This window comes from Corvus brachyrhynchos, unplaced genomic scaffold (genome assembly GCF_000691975.1).
Source record: "Corvus brachyrhynchos isolate BGI_N302 unplaced genomic scaffold, ASM69197v1 scaffold9, whole genome shotgun sequence".
Taxonomy (NCBI): Eukaryota; Metazoa; Chordata; class Aves; order Passeriformes; family Corvidae; genus Corvus; species Corvus brachyrhynchos.
In genome coordinates this window covers 873572-894600 of record NW_008240037.1, presented here as the reverse complement: position 1 = coordinate 894600, position 21029 = coordinate 873572, and the positions used below count along the sequence as shown (strand labels likewise).

Sequence of the window (21029 nt, the reverse complement as noted above, 5' to 3'; positions counted from 1 at the left end):
ATGAAAGTTGCGATGGGTTTTGTGGACAAAAAATATTCCTGCTGTATTACCAGGAAGGACTTAGATCATGGAATCACAAAGTAATCACAGAAAGTTATGAACTAAGCTGTCCTTAATCACTTCTCATCTATTAGTAGTTGCCTTTCCCGTAAAACAAGGTTACTTAAGTTAAATATGTCATGCAAGCATACCATAAATACTGCCATACAGAAGCCAGGAAGCACCACCTCTTTCTCTATAATAAATGTTTTCTAAATTGCAGGATTTGAAAAATTTATTAAGAAATGGGGGGATAATGAATAAAAAATTCATTCCATAAGATGACAGGCAATTCAGGCAGAAAAGGATTTATTTTCTATCAGAAAATTCAGAAAAAATATTTAGCTGAAATATTATAGCTCAGCCTGCTACCCCCAGTGATAGGATACATCTAGTTTTAGTTTTCCTTTTGGGAACTCTTTATGCTGATGAACTTGTATTTTTAACAGTTTTAAAAGTGTACTTCTAAATGTATATCGAAACTATTTCTGTAAATAGAAGTTTTAGAGGAAATATTCCTTTATATTGTGCTTATATACATCTTTTTATGATATGAAAATTTATCGTTCAAACAATAAAAAGAAATCTAAAATAAAGAGAAACTAAAATAAAGATAAGTGATATAACAAAATGTATTGAATGCCTTCATACTAAAATCAATCTGTCCTACTCTCTGTGACAGAATGCTCTAGGTTGGCATTTAAAGCCTAGTTAAGATTTTTGTTATGCTTAACAAGAAAAACCTTTAGGAAAAATGTCTCAAAGCTTGTAAAAGATGAGTAAGAGAGAATGCATCAATTCAGAGTTTCTCAGGTATTCTGAATTTGGGTTTCTCACAAGTTGTCTTAGGAGGCAAGAGGAAGAATTTTGGTGGAGAACTTCAAGCTCTTATTCCCTGTTGGGGCTAACTATTGATACAATGCACATAATAGACAGGAGCACTCTCAGAAATCTCACTATATATGTAATAAAGACACATAGATGACATGTTAGCTTTCAGTACTTTATGTCCCTTGCTCAGCCTGTGTATTTGATATTCTGTCTCACAGAAGAGATATAGCAAACACTGCTGAATACCTTGATGAATTAGCAAGAACCATTACTGTCTAAGTATGCCTGTGCTTAGCCCTTTCTTATACTCTTTTGCAGATTGTGGGGAATATATAAAGTTACTTACTCGATATAGGAACAGATTCGTAGAAGACAGGGCAAAATAACTGATTATGAAGATGATGTATAAAAGGCAAGCACTTATTACTGCAACACACTAAGAGTATGTGTGCATAATTTGTTTGTTTGTTTCAGTTGGTTGTTTCATGTTTAAACATGCATAAAATCCCTGAGACTTTCTCTGACATAGAGCTTCCTGAACTTGTGGAAGAGACAAAGAATTTCAGACTTTTATTTCTTCTGTGACAAAAGTTATATAAGGTATTCCTCCTGACCTGCTCAGCTAACATTTTTTTGAATAGCACCTTGCTATTTTTGTCTCAACAGAACAGGTCAGATTTGTCCAGCAGTCACTCACCAGTTAGTTCTGAACACCATATTTCTTGTAGAAAATATCCTTGGAAATAATAGACATGGGCTTATGTGAGAGGATCAAATAATATAAGTCACTACACATTTCTTGCCAAAGTATACAGCACAGACAAAGATCACCAGGTAATATGATAAACACAATGTTGTATTAGTAAGCCAATTGCAGCATTGGGGTTTTGTCTTTTTTTAGGTAAAGTACAGAAAAAAAAAGGAAACTGGTCAAAGTGAAGACAAAGTCAAAACACCAACAGTATGGGAGTCTCTCAAAAAAATAGCCTATACCTGTACCTGTACAAATTCAGGTTTATCCATAAAAGAAAAATTTCCCCTCTGAAACAACAGATTATATTTAAGTTCAAGATTTATGAGCGAAACAAAACTATGATTTTTTCTGGATGAAGTTGTATTAAAACAAAAACTCTCCATGTTCTTAAAAATATCTCTCTCTCTCTGTACAAAATAAAAGTAAGAGACCACCTTAGGTAAAGTGTTTGTGTGTCACTTGAACTTCTCAAAGTTTGATGGAAATAAACAACTCCATATACTTTGAGTATGAATCTTCCAATGAAAGAACAGGCTTTTTTTTTTTTTTAAGACACATAGGAAAACATATGCATTAAAAATTCACATTATACACAATATTTATTAGATATGCAAAAAAAATTGCGCACGGTAATATCTTGAAGTAACTGGAAAGTTATAGCCAATAAACAAACTAAAAAACCCTGAAAACTGCTTTACCACTTTCTTTGTAGCTGAATATTTCAGGGAAGTATTAGTACATATAAAGTCAGAGATTACATTGAAGAAAAGTCTTCGAAAATATTAGACCAACTCTATCTAATGGCTGTAATAGTTTCCAGGAGTCTAAGAAAAGAAAAGTTGGAATGAAAAAAAATCATATGTGTGAAGTACAGACTCCGATCAATTGATGTGAAAAAGTTTTATTCCTACAAAATAGGTAGGAAATAGTAGGGTTTACAGAAATTTGTTTATTCTGACTATAGAAAAAACATATAAATTTAGAGAATACATGATACAGCACCTACTAGGCCAAGTAGTCGAGCAAGAGATGTACAGTAGTAGTAACTTAACCAACACGCCAGAGAAGCTAATGCTAATACTGACATTCTTCATTTAGCAACATTTGTCTTTCAATCACATATGAAAGAAATTCTAGTTATCCAGTACTGAATTATCATCAAACAACAGAATGTTTGATACTAAAACAGTATTCAGAAATAAACAAAATGTTAAAAAAGAAAGCAGGGATTGTTCATGGCAATGTGTGCATGGAAGAGGGCTTTTTGTTGCTGTCACTGAACCACTGCTCATCTGGAGACATGATTGCCAGCCACCTGGTTCGGAAATACAGAGACATATGGTACAGTTATTAATACTGACCCAAAGTTATTCCAGTGAACATATTCCAAGTTTGAAAAAACCCCCTGATAAATATTCATTTAAATATGTAAATAAATGTGTTCTATTATAAATTCTATTCTATAACCACACATGCTTTCAGTGCCAAATCAAAACCTCCTAAATGCTAGGAGTTCACAATAGTTTTGGGAGTTGAGCATATTATATCTATGACTTTCAATGATATCCAATAAAATTAAATGGAAAGGAGAGCAGTAAAATATTACATCATGCTGATCAGCATTCAAATACAGAATGTGGCTAAGCTCTGAATTAGCATAGCCGTTTTGCAATAACAGCTATAAATCTTATCTTGGTCTTAAGCAACACACCAAAATTAATGAATGAATGTATTAGAAACAAAATGGTAGAGATTGCAGTACTACTGATCAGGAAAAAAACCCCAGAACTAACAGTTATAAAACCAACTCAGTTGTCTCCTGTACTTATTCCGTTCACAAATCTCATTCCACATTTTCCATTCAGTGCATGAGTTCATTTTACCAATAAATTTCCCCAAACAAACAATTTTATTTGAAATGCTTGTACAATTTTCAGCTGTGCTTAAATTATATAGTTAACTAGTCTAATAAAGTTACAGGCAGAATTATGCATCAAAGGGGGGAAGATGGATAAATATGATTGGTCTAGGCAGTGCAGATAGAGCACGAGTAAAGATTATGAGCCACCTGCAGGTATTTAGTTCTTTGTTTTTAATTATTCAATTTTGGTCCAAATGAAATGAAAAATTTTCCTCTCAAACTTCCCAGGAGAAAAAATATCCTAGGTTTTTCTAGTTGTTATTTCTTCTAGATTTTCTCAAAAACAACAGGTCTTCCAGGTTAAAGTATAGCTCTGCAGCAAGAACCGCTAAAAGGATTATCATTCTTCCTTCTATATAAATTGGCACCAGCCCAAAAGCAGGCATTCCAAGTAGTAGGGTATGAACACTTGATGGGAGGGTGTACAACAGAGTCATACTCTCCTCAGTAGCACCCAGTGGCAGGACAAGAACCACTGGACACAAACTGAATTCCATGTAAGTGTGAGAAGCGACTTAACTGTGAGAGTGGTCAAACATGACCAGATTACTGAGAGAACCTGTGGTGTCTCTCCTTGGAGATATTGGAAACCTGTTGTTTGAAGCCATGAAGAACCTGCTCAAGCTGACCCTGGTATGAGCAGTGGGGTTGGACTATGCAATGGCATCCAAACTGTGGACCTTGTAACCCAGGGGGTTATGCTGAGAGGCAGTTGTAGTGTACCATGATGAGGATTCCATTGCCTACAGGGAGGGTCCTCAATTTATGGCAAGGCATCCAGTGGTCCAGGGAGAGTGGCCTGTCAAAATACTATCCTGGATTCAAGTACTCCGAAAATCATTTTGAGTGAAACTCTTCAAAGATGAAACCTAACCAAATAAACCACATCCTAAACTGCTGCACTTTAGTTTAAACTTCAGCTAATGAGGGTGGTGCGTGGTTTTGCAGATAGCAACTATGCAGGGATAAAGCTAGACCATACTTTTTGTAAAACTGGTCAAACTCAAAAATATTTTAAAAAACACAAAAACCTTTTTCTCCAACCACCTACACTACCCATTAAAGAGTACTTTAGTATTTGGTAAAATGTATCTTATACTATACATCAGTGATTTGTTTGATTTATGCCATCATGCTTGTCTCAAGAGCCAAAAAAACTGTCCAGCATAAGAGTTTCTCAACTATATTAAGAGGCAACTAACAGGCAACGTCTGTTAAAAAGAAAACAGCATCTTAACCTTTTATATTCAGTACAAAAAATAGAAATATTTCACATAAGTTTATGTGAATGTGTGTGTTCATATATAACCAATATTTTGGGGGGTAATGTTTGTGTAAGAAATATATCATCTTGTAGGAGATAATTTAGTTTTCGAACTACATAGCTGAAAATATCAAGGTCCTATAATCCTAAATTATATCTATTTCATGGTCAAACTGCATGTAACTGACTGACAATACACAGTTCCATATTTTACTTTTGACTCTTCCCTTTTTAATCTGTCCTGCTACTCCTTTTCTTATTAGCATAACTGCTTAACTTTACATATTTCAGCAAAAAGATAACTTAGTCTAATAAGCCCATTACAGGCTCATTAATGTCAGGCCTCTAAGGAAAGATATGTATCACTTGTCTTTTATCATTCTCCTCTCAGTTTCTTTCTTACTCTTCTCCCTCAAAACTCTTCCATAAAGGTGATAGACTGCATGAGCTCTTTATTGGTCAGTCACATGTCCACTAACCCCTACCATCTTTCATTTATTCACTTGCTTTCCCAACTCTGTAACAGGTCAGCTTTGTCTTCTATCCTTCACTTATCTTGGAGAAATTCTCGTGTTTCATAAAAAGTCTTTATACAAAATATTTTCGCTTTTGTTGAATATTTCTAATCAACCCATATATTCCTCATTGTGAAAGTTATGTAACTTTTGTTGCTTCAGCCTTCATGAGACTTTGAGCATCAGCGTCCTCCCAAATGCAGTTCTTCTCTCTGATCCTGAGAGATACATTCAGATTTCATACAAACAAAAATTGGCAAAAATTCTCCTTTGAATTTGTTATAAACTACATCTCTTCCTATCATGCTGTAGCCCAAAAAATCTTGCAGATAGATATTTGTGCATCAAAACACTAATCTGTCTATTCTTAATATGGACTATGTCAAGTGTATGAAAATGTTAACATGGTTCACAAAAATAAGAATGCTGTATAAAAATGCTGCAGTTATAATTCATTTGCATGCCTAAATGACCTTTATATCTTTATACCTTATTACTTTTATATGTAGAAGTGTGGCCCTATATTTAAGATTGGACCTCAATGGCATTTTTATTTCAATATATTTCTACATCTTGAGCTCCGTAAATGATTCCCAATGTGAAACCTTTCCTAATGGGTCCCAGATAGAAAGGCTGATAAAAGGTATACATTTATAAAAATGCAACTTCAACCACCAGCATGTTCATCAGAGACAATACTTTTTTAGTAGAGGCTCTCAGGAACTCTGGATGCTCATTAGATGCACTACTGAATGATAATCATATAATGAAAGAAAAAGGTCACCTCATTGTTAATTGGTTGTCCATGTTGCATCACCAATGCTAACATATCTTTCAGCAAACTAAGTGCCAGTCAGCAAAAGTAAAACATTTATCTAGATCCACACTGTTGGTTAGCTAGAGATAGGTATAGATAAATACATTGTGTTAAAATATCATATAAAGATGCAAATCAAAACAGGAAACAAAAATTATGCACATAGAAAAATAATTTTATTTTGATATACATTAAGTGTTATGAAACTTTTAAAATTTACCTAGGAAGAACATATGAGAACCTTTTACTGAAAGGGAGTAATTAAGGGATGGAATTTATTTAAGAAATAGTGAAATAGGGTTTAACTTAATTAGGAAAAAATTATCCATGACAGAAAAAGAGTGAATTTGATAATAAATGAGAATCCTTCATTGAGTTAGTATTCTGACATTTACAATACAGCTTAACCTGTTTTGTAAGCAGGCCCTCACCAGCAAAATTTGATCTTACATCCAACTCTGATTGCTCTGTAGGGTTCTTAGAGCTGGGCATGAGATTCAAAAGGGTTCTTACAATATGACTCTTCACTGTAACACAAAAACAGATCCAAAATCCCTTCCTTGCCAAGGGCTTGCTGAAGAAAGGAAATCCTGAAGACCTGCAATATATTGTGAGTTTTCTGTCTTTTAATTATTTGCACTTGATACAGTGGACATTATTAAAATATAGCTGTTATACTCACAGTCAAAATCAACAGTTTAATTTTTGCTTTAATGCCAGTGCATGTGACACAAATAGACATATATGCCCAGACAAAAAAAGGTACTTAAAGGTACCAGCAGAGGAGCATAAACAAAACATCTCACAAACAGAATTAGTTTAGTCAGCTAAATCAGGCTTTCTTAGTGCTCTACAGCTGCTGAGGAACTGAGCTTAGTAAGTCTGCAGAAAGCTTTGTTACGATTACATATTCAGAGTGTCAGATATAGTTTCATCAAGCTCTATAGTTAGTAATGGTGTTTCATGGTCCTATCCCTAATGCAGAACAGACTAAGGCAAGGAAAACAACAGAGAAATATCTGCAATAACCTGAAACAAGTTTGAATAAATTACAATCATTGTTGCATTAGCACAACACTTTTTTCACCAAAATAATTTCCCCATATTAAGTCCTGGGAAACACCTTGACTTCAGATTCTTCAGGTATTTTAATCTCTAATTCATTGTTTCTCCAAGTTCAAAATCCTCTTTTCCAGGAGTTAAATATTGGGTTAATGTTACCAGTAAGCCATTACTATATAAGAAGGACCTAACTAATTAAAGAGCAGAAAAAAAGAAAAAAAGGAAAACAAAATTCCATAAAGAAGTACTTAGGCCATCAAAACTATAAATATTCAGTAAAGTGTTTTTTCCCCTCACTGAGTTACTTGAGGAGATCTAGTCATATAAAGATCTTCATATAAATATTTTTAAATATTCTTAGAAGAAAGTCACTCATGCATACTTGACAAGCTGCTTGTCATCCAACAACAAGTAAACAGGATGCTTTATGCATAAACATTGGCATATAATGAAAATACATTTCTGAAATAGCATGCTGAAAAATTTCCATTATCCTAGAAATCTATATTGCAGTGTAATGAAACAAATAAACAAAACCTTAAGCAGTTATTTTTGTAAACATCAATTACAGATCACAGACTATTTAACAAAACAGTAACTAACAAGGAAAGACTAAAGAATCCATGCCATTCACTGTGCTACACAGCCTGTGAGATGTGAAATTAGAGAAAATGGGACATAACAAAAAAACAATGATACCAAAACAAAACTAGATTTGGTGACATTTCCAGGAAAAATAAAAAGGATATCAAGTTGTTAAAGAACAGAGGTTTTGTATCTTAATTCTTAGATAAGCTGCAGTAATTACTTCAATACTAGCTAAGTTTTCATCACATGACACATTTGTTTCCTCATGTCTTCATGTCCTAAATTATATGAGAGGCAGAATTTTCTGTTTATTAGAAATCAAAACAAATCTGAAATTCTTTGGAAGAACACTGAATTTCTTGCTCTGAATGATATCTCAAGTCTTCATGTTTTTAGAAAAAGTTACATACTAGACAAGGATAAATTCTTGTCTGTCAAATCCCCATAAATATATAAGGTAATAACCTTAATTCTACATGTTTTTTTTCAAAATCAAGACTTAGCTGGATTGAATTTTTCAGGTTTTCCTGTTGCAGGAAATATTTCACATTTTAAACTACTCCAAGAGTAGGTAAGGGAGGAAAAAAAAACCTAAAGAAAAAAATATGTTCTTCAACATATTAATATGCATGGAGGATAAGTGAAAAAATTAAAAATGATTGTAGGTTTTATCTAAGTGTAATTATATACATTTATCTTAAAGTTTTATATGTAAAAGTATATACATATAAAAACAATGTATAAAGAGAGTCGTGTTTTAAAAGATTGGGAAAACAAGCGAAAAATGTGATTTTTCATCAAATTCTTGTTATCTATATGTGACTTTGGTGTATATCCCCACATGTGAAGGTGTTTGAGAGCAGATAGGGCTGAGCTACTCCATTGACTGCATCTGGCAGAGAGAGAGAGGCACTCTTTGAAGGTATTTCAAAACATGATGCAATATTGTTCATGTGAATTCCCCTGTATAAGACATTAGAAATTCAAAAATACCATTTTTAACAATAAGAAAGGGTCATGTATCTTCCCCCCTCCCCACTCCTCATGCTTCTGCAGACCATTTCCCAGGTGAACTATTCGGACAGGGTGTTTGAAGGACAATTCACTGAGTAGTGATGATGATGTTCAATACAGAGTAGAGCAATGACCTCACATCAGGTATGGTGAAGACCTAGTTTAAGGTGCTGCTAAGATTAAAGAAAAAAGAGGGAGAAAGTCATCACTGTGTGAGCCCTGAGAAGGCAACTCTGTAGAAAGCATGGTCTGGGCAATGCCAGGGGAATTTAACAGTTCTTTCAGAGACCTGAACCAAACCTGTGCAAACACAATATGGAGGACTACTCTAAAGACTGAGTTAAGGCTAGAGCTGTTTTTCACAGAACTGTAGCTCCTTTTCCCTTAAAATAAAAATAAACACACACACCTTATTACAGAATTGTCCAAGACATAGTCTTAAATGGCCTTAAATGTCTTTCACATTGTTTTTGATGTGTGAAACCACTGAAACAGCAGTCCAGAGGTACTAGAATTATCTAGAAAGAAAATCACAGCACTCCTAGGAATGATTTTGGAATTATTTTAAACGTGGTTTTGCAGACTATAGTCTGTGGTAAAAAATAAAGTAAAAAAAATAAAATAGATTATTCATCTATATTGTTTGTTTTCAGTAACTTGAAAACAGAGTGGTGGTCAGTCACCACGTACACTGAGATTTTTGAACCCCACTGCATTCAGTGATTGACTCCAGTCACAATAGTGAAATCTTTGAGAAATGCAAATTGGTCTACTTCCTGAAAATTAGGGGGAAAAAATCCAACACGAAACAAACCCCACTATAAGGTGTCTTCATCATAGCTCCCTCAGTATTTTCTCATGTAGATAACATGGAATATCCATAGCAAGGAAAGCTTAATGAAGAAGCTAAAAGAAATAATTTAGTTTCTTTTCTTCTACCCTCCATAGAACGTCATTGGGTGTAAATTATGAAATCTGAAGGGTACCAAGAAAATCTGTGTTCATATTGCCACAGCATTACTCAGAATCATCACTGAAAAAATAAATAACCAAGAGTGTATTATTATTTGCTCAACCTCTCTTCAACATTATTCAAAGTTTCTGCAAGAAGCTGAGCAATTCATTGGACTCTTAATGCTGGTAAAAGTACCCAAGTCACAAAAATCAAACCCCAGTATCTTTCACAGATTTATCAGAATTTATAGAGGAAGATCTCCAAGACATTAAAAGAGAACAAAACACACAAGCTGTTGAAATATTATTAAAAACCAAAAACATTTTTAAATTGGTGTCACAATTGCCCATCTGCTACTCAGTTATCAGACTGGAAAATTGAAAAAGGCAAGCTCTGATAAGAACAATATCTGAGGACAAAATTTTAATTAAACTATACTTTTGAGCTTTAAACTTTAAAATATGCTTCCAGTGTTTTGCATTTTAGAAGTCTGTTCATAGATATGATGAAAATCAGATTTTTAAGTTACCTTCTCAACAATGACAAAGGCAAGAATTCCCAACACCAAGAACTAACACTGTAGAAAATACTAAATAACTACACTTTACATTTGGAAAAAAAAGAGACAGAGATTGACTTTTTAGTAATTCCAGGGAATATGCATTTCGGTAGCAAAAGGGATTTACTGGAACAGGAAAGGTAGTATAAGTGTATTTGTAGGACTTTCATGAATACGCTCTGCAATATTTCAAGTAATTTTTAAATTGATAATCTTTGTCAGCTCTGGAGCAAAAACCCCTACAAGTACCACTAAGACAAGACTCAAATTTACTAGGCTGTGTAGAACCACTCGCATACGAATTGACACTTCCATGGAATTATGGCCTGGCTGATAGTGCCTTACAAACTTGCAGCTGAATGAATTTCTAATACCAGACACTGCTCTGAGATTTTCCTTTTAGCTCAAACAAAATCCCTGTAAGACTTGAATCCAAAAAAACTTAAAATGCCAGCAAAGCCTGCAGACTTTAATGACACTTGGAATAGCAAGGCTGATTTAACACCACTGTAAGTTTGTACTATCTACGGAAGACCTCTCAAAATTATTTTCAGTGGATTACTAGCATTTTGCTAAGAGGGTTACAAGAAGCACTGGGCATTTAGGAACTTTTAGAAGTATAATATTAGCAACTGAATCAGCTCTTGATGTTTTCCTAAAAGTAGATTAGGTATATTTTCCATTTAGTTTGTGGGTTTAAGGGTCAGAAAAGTAAAACTCAGTTAGAGGCCATATTGAGTGAAAAGTGACAAGGGTTATATTTTAGGCAAGTAATTCTCTCTTCAATACAATGAAATTTTAAATAAGGCACTGAAAATACAAAGCCTATAAAGACAACCAGTATTAATATATTACACACCCTGACCTGCTTGTATTTTAAAAAACCCAGTAAAGGGAAATATTGCAACATCTACTTGCCATTATAAAAAGTTTTACATCTACAATAAAAGTCTCCAGAACCAAAGCGATTTAAATCTATCAGAAATTTCTGAAGCTGAATTATATAAAGCCCTCTTTACTCTTGTCCTAGGAAGCCTTTTTTTATTAAATAGAAGAAAAAATTAGTAGATCTATTGTTTGTTTTCTTGTGGGATTTTAATTTGATATCCAGAGAAGGAGTAGCAAATGCATTACTTTCCTCAAAGAAAAGCTTGCCTAATTTTTTCTCGTAAACCTTTGTGTTTAAAATAAAGCTATCACGATGTACAAGGCTTGTGTAGTGTATAGTGCTGAGTCTGTTTCAGCTTTGTACAGAGACAACACTTTCTGTCTGCAAAGCAAATCTTTTGTTTTCCTCAAGCCTCTTCCTGTCAGATGAAAGGTCTGTTATATTTCCGAAGGTCTTGACTGGAGGAAGGTGAACTTGGTGTTGTTTCTCATAGTCTTAATCCTGAGGTAAATTGATCTTCATTAGAACAGACATCTGTTTTTCCTTTGAGCTTACTGTGGATGTTTTCCTCAGTTCAAGGATAGACAGCTGCTGAGGTGGCTAACATCCAATCAGACAAGAAAGCTGTGGTTATAGAGCACTAGATGAGGCAAAGAGAAAAGTGATTTATTGGAAAAGAGTGATATCAGCTCGTCTAATGTTCCTGCACAGCCCATGGAATTCCTACTTGAAGTAAATGCTTCCTTTGGAGAGTCAAGTCATGAAAAGCAAAGTTTTCACTAAGCATAACCTAGTCTTTAAAAAAACCCTTATAAATTATTGTTTTTCATGGGTATTTATGCAGGGTAAAAAGGAAAGAAGTAACTTACTTGCAGCAGAGACATGAGTGTTATTGTTGGCTACATGTAATTATTTCAGAATTGGGTTAGATGTTTATTTGTTTGGGGTGAATTTGTAAAAAAATGAGGCAACTAGATGTGTTGTTTAGCTTTTAACTTTCAGCACAAGTTACTGGACTACGATGGTGCCTGGTGTCACTCTAAGCAGAAATATATTCAAATGTTTCAGCTTTGTCCTTGGACTTCTATCACTACTTAAGAAAGATAAGTGTGTGCCATATCATAGAATCAGCAGCAGCCATTAATTATGACAATTAAATTATCTTTTATATCTGGTGTATTGAATACATGCTACAGTTCAAAGAACATACAATTCTAAGAACATTGTTTATCTTCCCTAGAAAAAAACCATCTTTTACATAAAACAACTTATTCATTATTTTTGTGCACTGTGAGCTACAAACCCCCTAAGCACAGCAGAGAACATGTGATTGCACACTTCAGGTACTTCTGTATAGGATAAGAAAAAATGTGAGATGTTTTGTAGGACTTCAGAGCAAGTGAAGGGTGATATGATGGACAAGATGCCTCCAGCACTAAAAACCCCTCTGAAATTTGTTAAGAATTAGTAAATACAAATATAAGCAAATAAGTATTTTCAAGCATGCAACAGAATAAATTTTATATTAAACTTCATTCCAGCTGAAAAACTGCTAAATTAAAAGCAGTGGTTTCTTACCTATAAGGGATCCTGTCCAGCTTGTATTAAGTTCATGAAACATAATGAATATTACTTTAGTATTACTATTTGTAGACCCACCACTGGCCAAGTCCAAGCCTGTCAGTGATGGCCGTAGTGTCTCTGGGATAACAGATTTTAGAAGGGATTAAAAAATCCCTGGGCATTAGCAGCCAGAGAGAGGAGTGAGAACACGCGAGAGAAACAGCCTTGCAGACGCTAAGATCAGTGAAAACAGAGGGCCAGAATGTTCTCCAGGAGCCAGAGCAGAGATTCCCCTGCAGCCTGTGGTGAAGACTGTGGTGAGGCAGCTGTGCACCAGGAATCTTTGGTTGTATTTTCTCTCCCCTCCCCAGCTGAGCAGGGGAGGGATAGATTTGGTAAGCACCTGATGTCCAGCCACGGTCAATCCACCACATGAAATTACTTTCTTCACCAGTGACACAGCTATTGCATCCAGTGTGTCTGTCCAGACCACAAAAAAACTGCAAAAAACTCAGCAAAATACTGAGGAGTATTCAAACACAATTATAAGAAGGATTAAAAAGTGTATATATATATCTATTTGTTTCCTGTTCAAGTCCCATTTCAAGGAACTCAGTCAACTCAGTTTAATAGGAGCAATTTTATGCAGTCTTTAAATATGTCTCTAGGGAATAGAAATTTCCCAATAGGGAGCTCCCAGTCTGGCATATAAGGTTATGATAAAGCATCAAGCTGGAGTAAAACTACATATACTGCAAACAAAAGTAAGTTTTTATAGATCTGCATTTTTAAAATAAATTTTAACAATAGAAGGCCATTTTTCATTGGAACAATTAACTATGGCTGAGCTAAACTCTTCATGACTGGAACCTTTTAAATCAAGATATTGTTAGATAGTTCAAAAGCATTATGAAACATGTCACAATAATAAGGTCTTTGTCTCATTATGCTGGAAATGAGGTTAAATGATCAGCATGAACTTACTTTTCTGACTCTGTGAAGCCACTGAGAAAAAATAATAAATTCCAAAAATAGATGAAGATTCATCAACCCAGCATTAGCAAATGCAGACTCTATAGTAATTTTTTCATAATATCTCATCTTTACCATAATCCTTACCTACTGTATTTTTTTATTTTTATTATGTATTTTTAAAGATAATTATTTAGAAAATGTGTAGATATATGTATGCTTGCATTGCTTGTCAGAGAAGACAGCAAACTTTCCAATACATGAAAACAGGAAAAGACTTTCATAGGAATTATGCTAAATGCAACCAGAACTGTTATATCAGACCCTAAGCAAGGTACATACAGAATGTTCTCAGTTGGAAGGGATCCTGCAGGATCAAGTCCAGCACCAAAGTAAATGGCCAGTACAGCGATCAAACCCACAACCCTGGTGTTTTTAGCAACATGCTCTAACCAGATTAGCTAATCTCAGGGTCTTAGTTCTGTACTGCTTTACCATAAGAATAGTTATTTTGCTAGCCAATTAGAGAAAAAAAATTGCTAAAAGCTTGACTTTCATATGATTCAATTCTATATGTAGTAGGAAACATGACTAAAATGACAAAGCTACTGAAGAAACAGTTCAGTGCAGTACTGAAAGATTCTCCCTCCTATGCGTTAAATGCTAGTTTATTCTCATCAGTGCCTTTTCAGCCCTAATTATGTTATAGGAGAGCAGGGAAAAGAGAAAAAAAAATATCGTTAGCCATTTATATTGTAACCTTAAGGTGGAAGTGGTAGAAAGCATTGCTTGCTACCTGTACTCCTTATCTCTTTAGAAAAGGTGAATTTTTGCAGCTATTCTAAAAAGAATGAAAAGTTCTATGTTCTATAAGCACTTTGCTAGTCATTTTACAGCTAACTTTTAGACATTAATTTAATAAACTTTTTTCCACAAAATTGGAAATGCTCACAAGCAACAACTGACTGAGGAGTTGCTACATATTTAAATTTATTTAAATTTTGTTTACATTTAGACAAGTGTTCTGCCCAGTCAGAAAATTTCACCACTGCTTATAGTTAGATATAAACCCAACATTTAAGCATAATTCTGGTGGCTATTAACTATTATTTTTTTAAAAAATTAAAGTAGGCATTTCACTCCTTCTCTCAAGTCCCATAACAGAACAACCCTCCTCATTTTAGGAAGGATTTTGACATGTCTATTTCTACACATCCAATTTCTTTTCTGCCATTTTTACTTCTGTCCATCTCTTACATAAACACACTCTGAGAATATATCAATCATTCTCTGCCTGGATTCTAAATTGTCTTCAGACTTAATGTTTCTATTTTCACTTATATTAGTCCTTTGAGAAGTTCATTTAAATTTATCATGTTGAGGCATTCCCTTAATAACACATTTTTTCTTTTAGATGTCTTTTTATCGAAAAATTGGAATGACATCTGCAGAGTAAGAGTATGAAAATGTAGGTTGCATTTTTTCTCATTTCTCATACTTCTAAAAACAAAATAGGTAACCTTGGAACAATAGCAATATCATGCTATTGTTGGACCCTGAACACTACAGGATTTTTTAAAGGAATTCATAATAAATGCCAGCAATATTTGATATCACTTCATACAAGCACAATATGTAACAATAGAATCTCATTCAGATTTTACTGCTGTTTAATTATAGCCCAAATATAAAATTAGATGAGACATTTTTCATCCCATTTGATGTTAAAAATATGTATTTTCGCTTGGTGGAAATAAAGACTGTCGTCTCCCACTTTATCTCAGAAGTAGACATAAGCTAATAATTATTAGCATTAATCTAACTATATAGATATATCTATAATTTTTATTAGTATAATTTTACCCTCCAGGCAACTCTTTAAAACATCAATTTCAGATTTAGCTTAAAGGCACTCATCTAATTTATTTTCAAGCATATGTTCATTACTAAAATGATGTGGAATTAAACCACAATTTTCAAGTGCATATTGAGTAATTCAAAACAATATTTGACTGCTGTTTATGATTTCTCAGAAAAATCACAGTGTACACCTAGGGTTTTTTTCTCTTTTTTCGCAACAGTTGCAAGTCCAGACTGCAAATCCAATTTAAAGTTCTACTTTGTTTTCCTGTCTGCTAGCCCTTTTTTCTTCATGTAGAGGTGACGTAGAGAGAGACAAAACATCAAAAAGGCTTTTTAAAGCGATCATTGGATAAACAATGGTTGTGCATCTCATGCTGGCAGATCTTCAGTCAGATGAAATATTATTCATATGATAAAATTGAGACTCCAACCAAGAAGTTCTGAAAGTCCTGAATTACAGTGAAAAGTGATATCGTATCTCCTGGGAATGACTGCCTCAGAGGAAAACAGGTAAATGCCACTGAAGATTAAACTACTTCGTCTGAAATTAAAAAAAAAAAGCTAAAAAACAACAACAAACCAAATCAAAACCTAATCCCCAAAAATCAAGAAAAAATCCCCAGACAAAACCCAACAATCACAACAACAAATCACACATCTGAATTCTAAGCTTTTATGAACCTACAACTGGAGTTTCAAAAAAGTTTCCTCTTAATCAACTAATAGAACTTAGTGGCCACCTTCAATTCTAAATGGAGAGATGCATATCCAAGAAAATACAATATCTGAAGAAGCTAGGAAGCCTCCCTCAGCAGCTACAGGACTGTCACTGCTGTGCTCTTTTCAAAACAGAGAAAGCTGATTACTGGACAGGCTTACTTTGGTAACATCAAAATTCATTTCTTTGAAATGGCAACTAAAATAATTCTATAATTGTTTTAAATTAAAATTTTAAGTATAATTCAGATTATCTTTCCATAGTGCTGGCATTCCATGAACTCCAAAACTGAAATATTTTCTAGACTGTATCTGTGTGAACACAGGTAAGAATTTTAGCGTAAATGTGGATTCTTTTTTTCTCCCTATTTGTCAAATATTCTAATAATTAATTTTTCTGAAAGCAGTTCTAATTACAAAATACTTTACATACATTAGAGATTTGTCTAGAGAAGATTAAAAAAAAAGAAAAGGAGTTCATTACATTATTTGGTTAAGCGGCTGAAAAATTTCAGGCAACTCATATTAACACTTAATTTGCATCATAATTCAGGGTACTTTGGAATCTTAGCTTGACACTTGGTCTACTGCGAAAGCACATACTTCTGTTTACCTCTTCTTTTTCATTAAAAAATATCTGTCAGGATATGAAACATGAAATATTAGAAACTAGAATTAATTGCAGAAAGCATTGCTCTATCTGTCCAAAGTCCCTACTAGGAACATCAGGTATGTTCTGCCTCTTGTGAGAGTGACAAGGATGTTGTATTATTAATTGTTATCTTTGTTTCTTTAGAAAATCTGACAAAAGAAGTGATATTTGCAATTTAAGAACAGCAAGTCATATTAATAACAGTAGTGGATTAATAGTGATTTGTCATTGGATTTGATTAAGAAAGGTACACTTAATTTAAGCTTATAAAAATAATTTTGCTGTGGCAGAGATATATTCTTGTCATTTTTCTCCACTCAAAGAGAATCTATAACTAAAATCTACAATACTTATTTTATGAAAATGAGTTAATTAATATGACATTTATACTGATTTGATAATGCCAGAGTTTTTTAGCTTTCATAAGTTTTCATTTAGCTTTTCTTACAGAATGTTAGACATGAACAACTGTTCATTCAAATTCTTTCATCCCATAAGAAATATGAAATTAATGCACCCCATGTTCAAAAACTAGGGATGAAACTAGTATTATTAAAAATAATTTTATCAATAGTAAAAGCAATTATAATAATAAATTTTCCAGTCTGACTCTCTTAAATTTAAAGGATACATTTTGCTTTTCTAGGTAAAATAAACCAGACTAGTCAAAAGATTTCAATGAGAAAATAAAATCACACATTTTAATTTATTGAGGCATCTGATTAAAAGAGACTCCTGCTATTCTAACCAACCATGTCCAATAAGATATAGTGATTTCTGGCAACAAAATCATTCTGAGAAATAGTACTTAGGTTTTACAAATCAAAAGAAAAAAACAAGAAACCATAAACTCTTATGTAGCTATATTTCATGACTTTTACATGTCAGCAAATGGTGTTAATAACTGAAAGTGTTTGCCCATGATCACTTTATTAAGAGAAACTGAAGAACTGTTTACTGATCTATACTGTAGGAAATGCCTATTTACTGTTTCACATCTTAATAATGCCTGACTCAAAATAGGTGAAATTGACAATGATATTGCCTCTCCTTCCTCAAGTGTGTAATGGCTCAGGCCCACAGGAATGAAATGACTCATTCCTCTCATGCCTCTATGGATACAACATTCCTCATGGCACCCTGGGTGGGGGAATGCCCTAAAAAAAAATGCCCTGGGAAAAAGTAAAGAGATTCTATTCATCAAGTTTATTTTCTTTGCTTATGGGCTTCCTAAACAGCAAATTAATGTGTTTCTATGAAAACTGAATAAGCTCCAGGCAACTGAATCTACAGAAAATAATTCAGAATTTAGTTGTGAATAGTTTCATAAATTAATTTTATTTTAAAATATTATTTTTTCAACCTAGGCCCAGTCCTTCATTCTAAATTACCTATCACTAGCTTAAGACAACTTTGTCAGTAATTGCTTATGAGAAAATTTCTCTCTTTTTTTTGGTATAACTTCTGAAGAGTAATAGTTTATATGTAACTTTAAAAAAAAGCTTGGCTATCTTTTACTGCAGTACACTTTCTAAACCTTTATCTTTTCTGTGGCTCTTCTGAACACACTCAATCTTTTAATCCTCTTTTTGAATTCTGAGTGCCAGAGCTGGACAAAGAAATACAGCTGAAATTATATAAAAACCAAATGCAGAGCGTATTTTTGGCCATATTCTTCACTGGGAATCAAATGTTATATGTGTAATGGAGTTCTTTTGTAGTCTGTTGGTTATTCTCCATGGTCTAAGTTTCTTCCCAGTCACTGCTTCCTACGATGAAGATGCCTGCATTGTGTGTATCTTTAGAATTCTTAATTTCTACACCAGTCAGTTTACACTAGGATGCAGTGATACACTTGCTGTTTGTATTAATCCTGACTGTTTAGGGATTCAGATAACTGGCATGTTTAATTGCCTACACCTATCCCTATCGTCATCCCACACTCAAATTTCATCAGTGACACTTCTGTGTTCCCTTGTCAAGAAAGGGATAAAAACTAGATGAATACTACCAAAGATACCAGTGATTTCTGCAGAAGTAAGATAGAAACACATCCACCAGCTACTACACAGAAAAGCATTTTAAGATGTATCAGATTGTCTCCAAATTGTGGGTTTAATGTTTTTGCTTTTTTAAATGCTTTACCATGTGAATTCCTGTGCTTTAAAGCAGCTTAAATAAATTTCTATAATTAAACTTGGAGCAAGCATTTATTAATAAAAAAAGAAAGTTGATTAAATTATACTTCTGAGATCTGTATTAATCAGAATGAATTATTTTAAACATCTGTTCGTTGTTCCCTCTTCTTCAATCTGGTAATGATTGCTTGTTCACATCAGTATATTACTCAGCTTCGATATCAGGCATGTTATTTCTCTCCCTCTTTACAGGGAGCAAACAGTTAGTTTCTTTTTGCTCTGTTTCTGTTGATTTCCTCTGCTATTCTACAGTTTATGGACACTAACACAGGAAGACTTGGGAGTTTCAAATTCTTGGGTACCATTTATCTGCATTCACAGTCTTATAAAAAATGCCTAAATCCAGTGCCACTGTTAACACAGAAGGTTTTCCTGTGTATAATGAAAAAGAACATGAAATAATAACGTATGTACACAGATGAGATTTTATAGGAGTCACCTTGCCTTTTTTACTCTATTGAAAAAATATACAGTAAACCCCATTTCCCATCTTCTAAATTGCATTCATCACCTTTTCGCTACCTTAATTAAATCCATTAATTTAACTTTCCAGTCATACAATTTTTCCAGAAAATTTTAGGAATACCAATTAATTTTAAATTCCAGATTCACAAATAAACAGCTATAATTCTTATATTCTCCAGACTCCCTGCACATGTACATAAGCAATTAAGAATTCCTTCTCTTTGTATTTCTAGTTGTTATTATTCATAACCTGGCTTTCTGCCAACACTTCAGTACTTTGACTTTTGGCTTAGTTTTGTGTTCATTTCTTCTTTCTTTTTAACCCTTGTATTTTGTGTCAATATATTAAATTGTCATAGCAGTCAGCATGTTAGGCCCCTGTGAGCATTGGAGCAGATGGTCTATAAGTGTCTGCAAATTTACACATAGGTATCTATGATTCACTCAAGCTTCTAGAAATTAAAGAACATTTAGGAAGTATTACAGAGATCCCTTTGAGACCTGCAGTTGATGCAAACCTTTCAAAATACTTGAGTTGTGTTCTGTCTTACTTTTTTTTTCAATGCGGAAACAGAAAATATAAATATCAAGCACCTAGTAGTCATTCTTTTAAATGCATAAGGCATGCAGTTTTATAATAATTTCCAAAATTCTGAGGTTAATACTGTTGAGCACTGCACGCCATATGAAACTTGGAAGGATCGACAGCAACAATTTTGCTTTTAAAAAAATGAAATATACTTTGTAGCATAAAGGTCTTAATATCATTTCTAATCAGCCAAACCATGCAAAATTTCCAGGAATTTGGCTAATAATTTGAATGAGTATAAAAATCATACTTTTTTACTCTGTGTGTGTAGTTTTCAAAGAAGAAAAAACTCTGAGCTTGTAACTTAGCCTTTCCCTCTTTCCTTTTCGAAGCTCTTCTGAATCTTGCCACAGTATGTGATTTGTTGTGGGTTACAGAGACACATTTTAAGGACCTGTAAGATGACAACCTTGTTCTAGCAGAGCAGAGAGGAGGAGAGGGAGAGCAGGGAAGTGCTCTGTTGTGTGTTGTCCGCATGGGCATCTTAAAGGAAAACCCATTTTATACACCAGAAATCAAAATACGAGCACACAAAGAATAGCTCCTTCAAGAAAGTGTCGCTGGTCAGCTACCTTGAAAGCATATTGGCAGCATCTAGAAGATAGATAGGGTCATGAGTTATGAACAAATACTTTCACGTATCTATTAACATCAGCATTGCTCCAACTTAAAGAGACAAACATAGTTAGTGACAGATCTGTCTTTTTCACCATTTAAACTCATGTTGGTTTTCTGCATTCCCAAAATGTTTGATGGTTTAATTTTAAAGATTTCAGGGATTTGGACTTATTACTTATATCCT

The 21029-nt window shown here is 33.8% G+C and overlaps 1 protein-coding gene across 5 annotated transcripts in view; it reads right to left on the bottom strand.

Moving 5' to 3' along the window:
* Positions 1 to 21029, bottom strand: part of MGAT4C (MGAT4 family member C) — a 338762-nt gene that overhangs the window by 259171 nt on the left and 58562 nt on the right. The window lies entirely within an intron of this gene.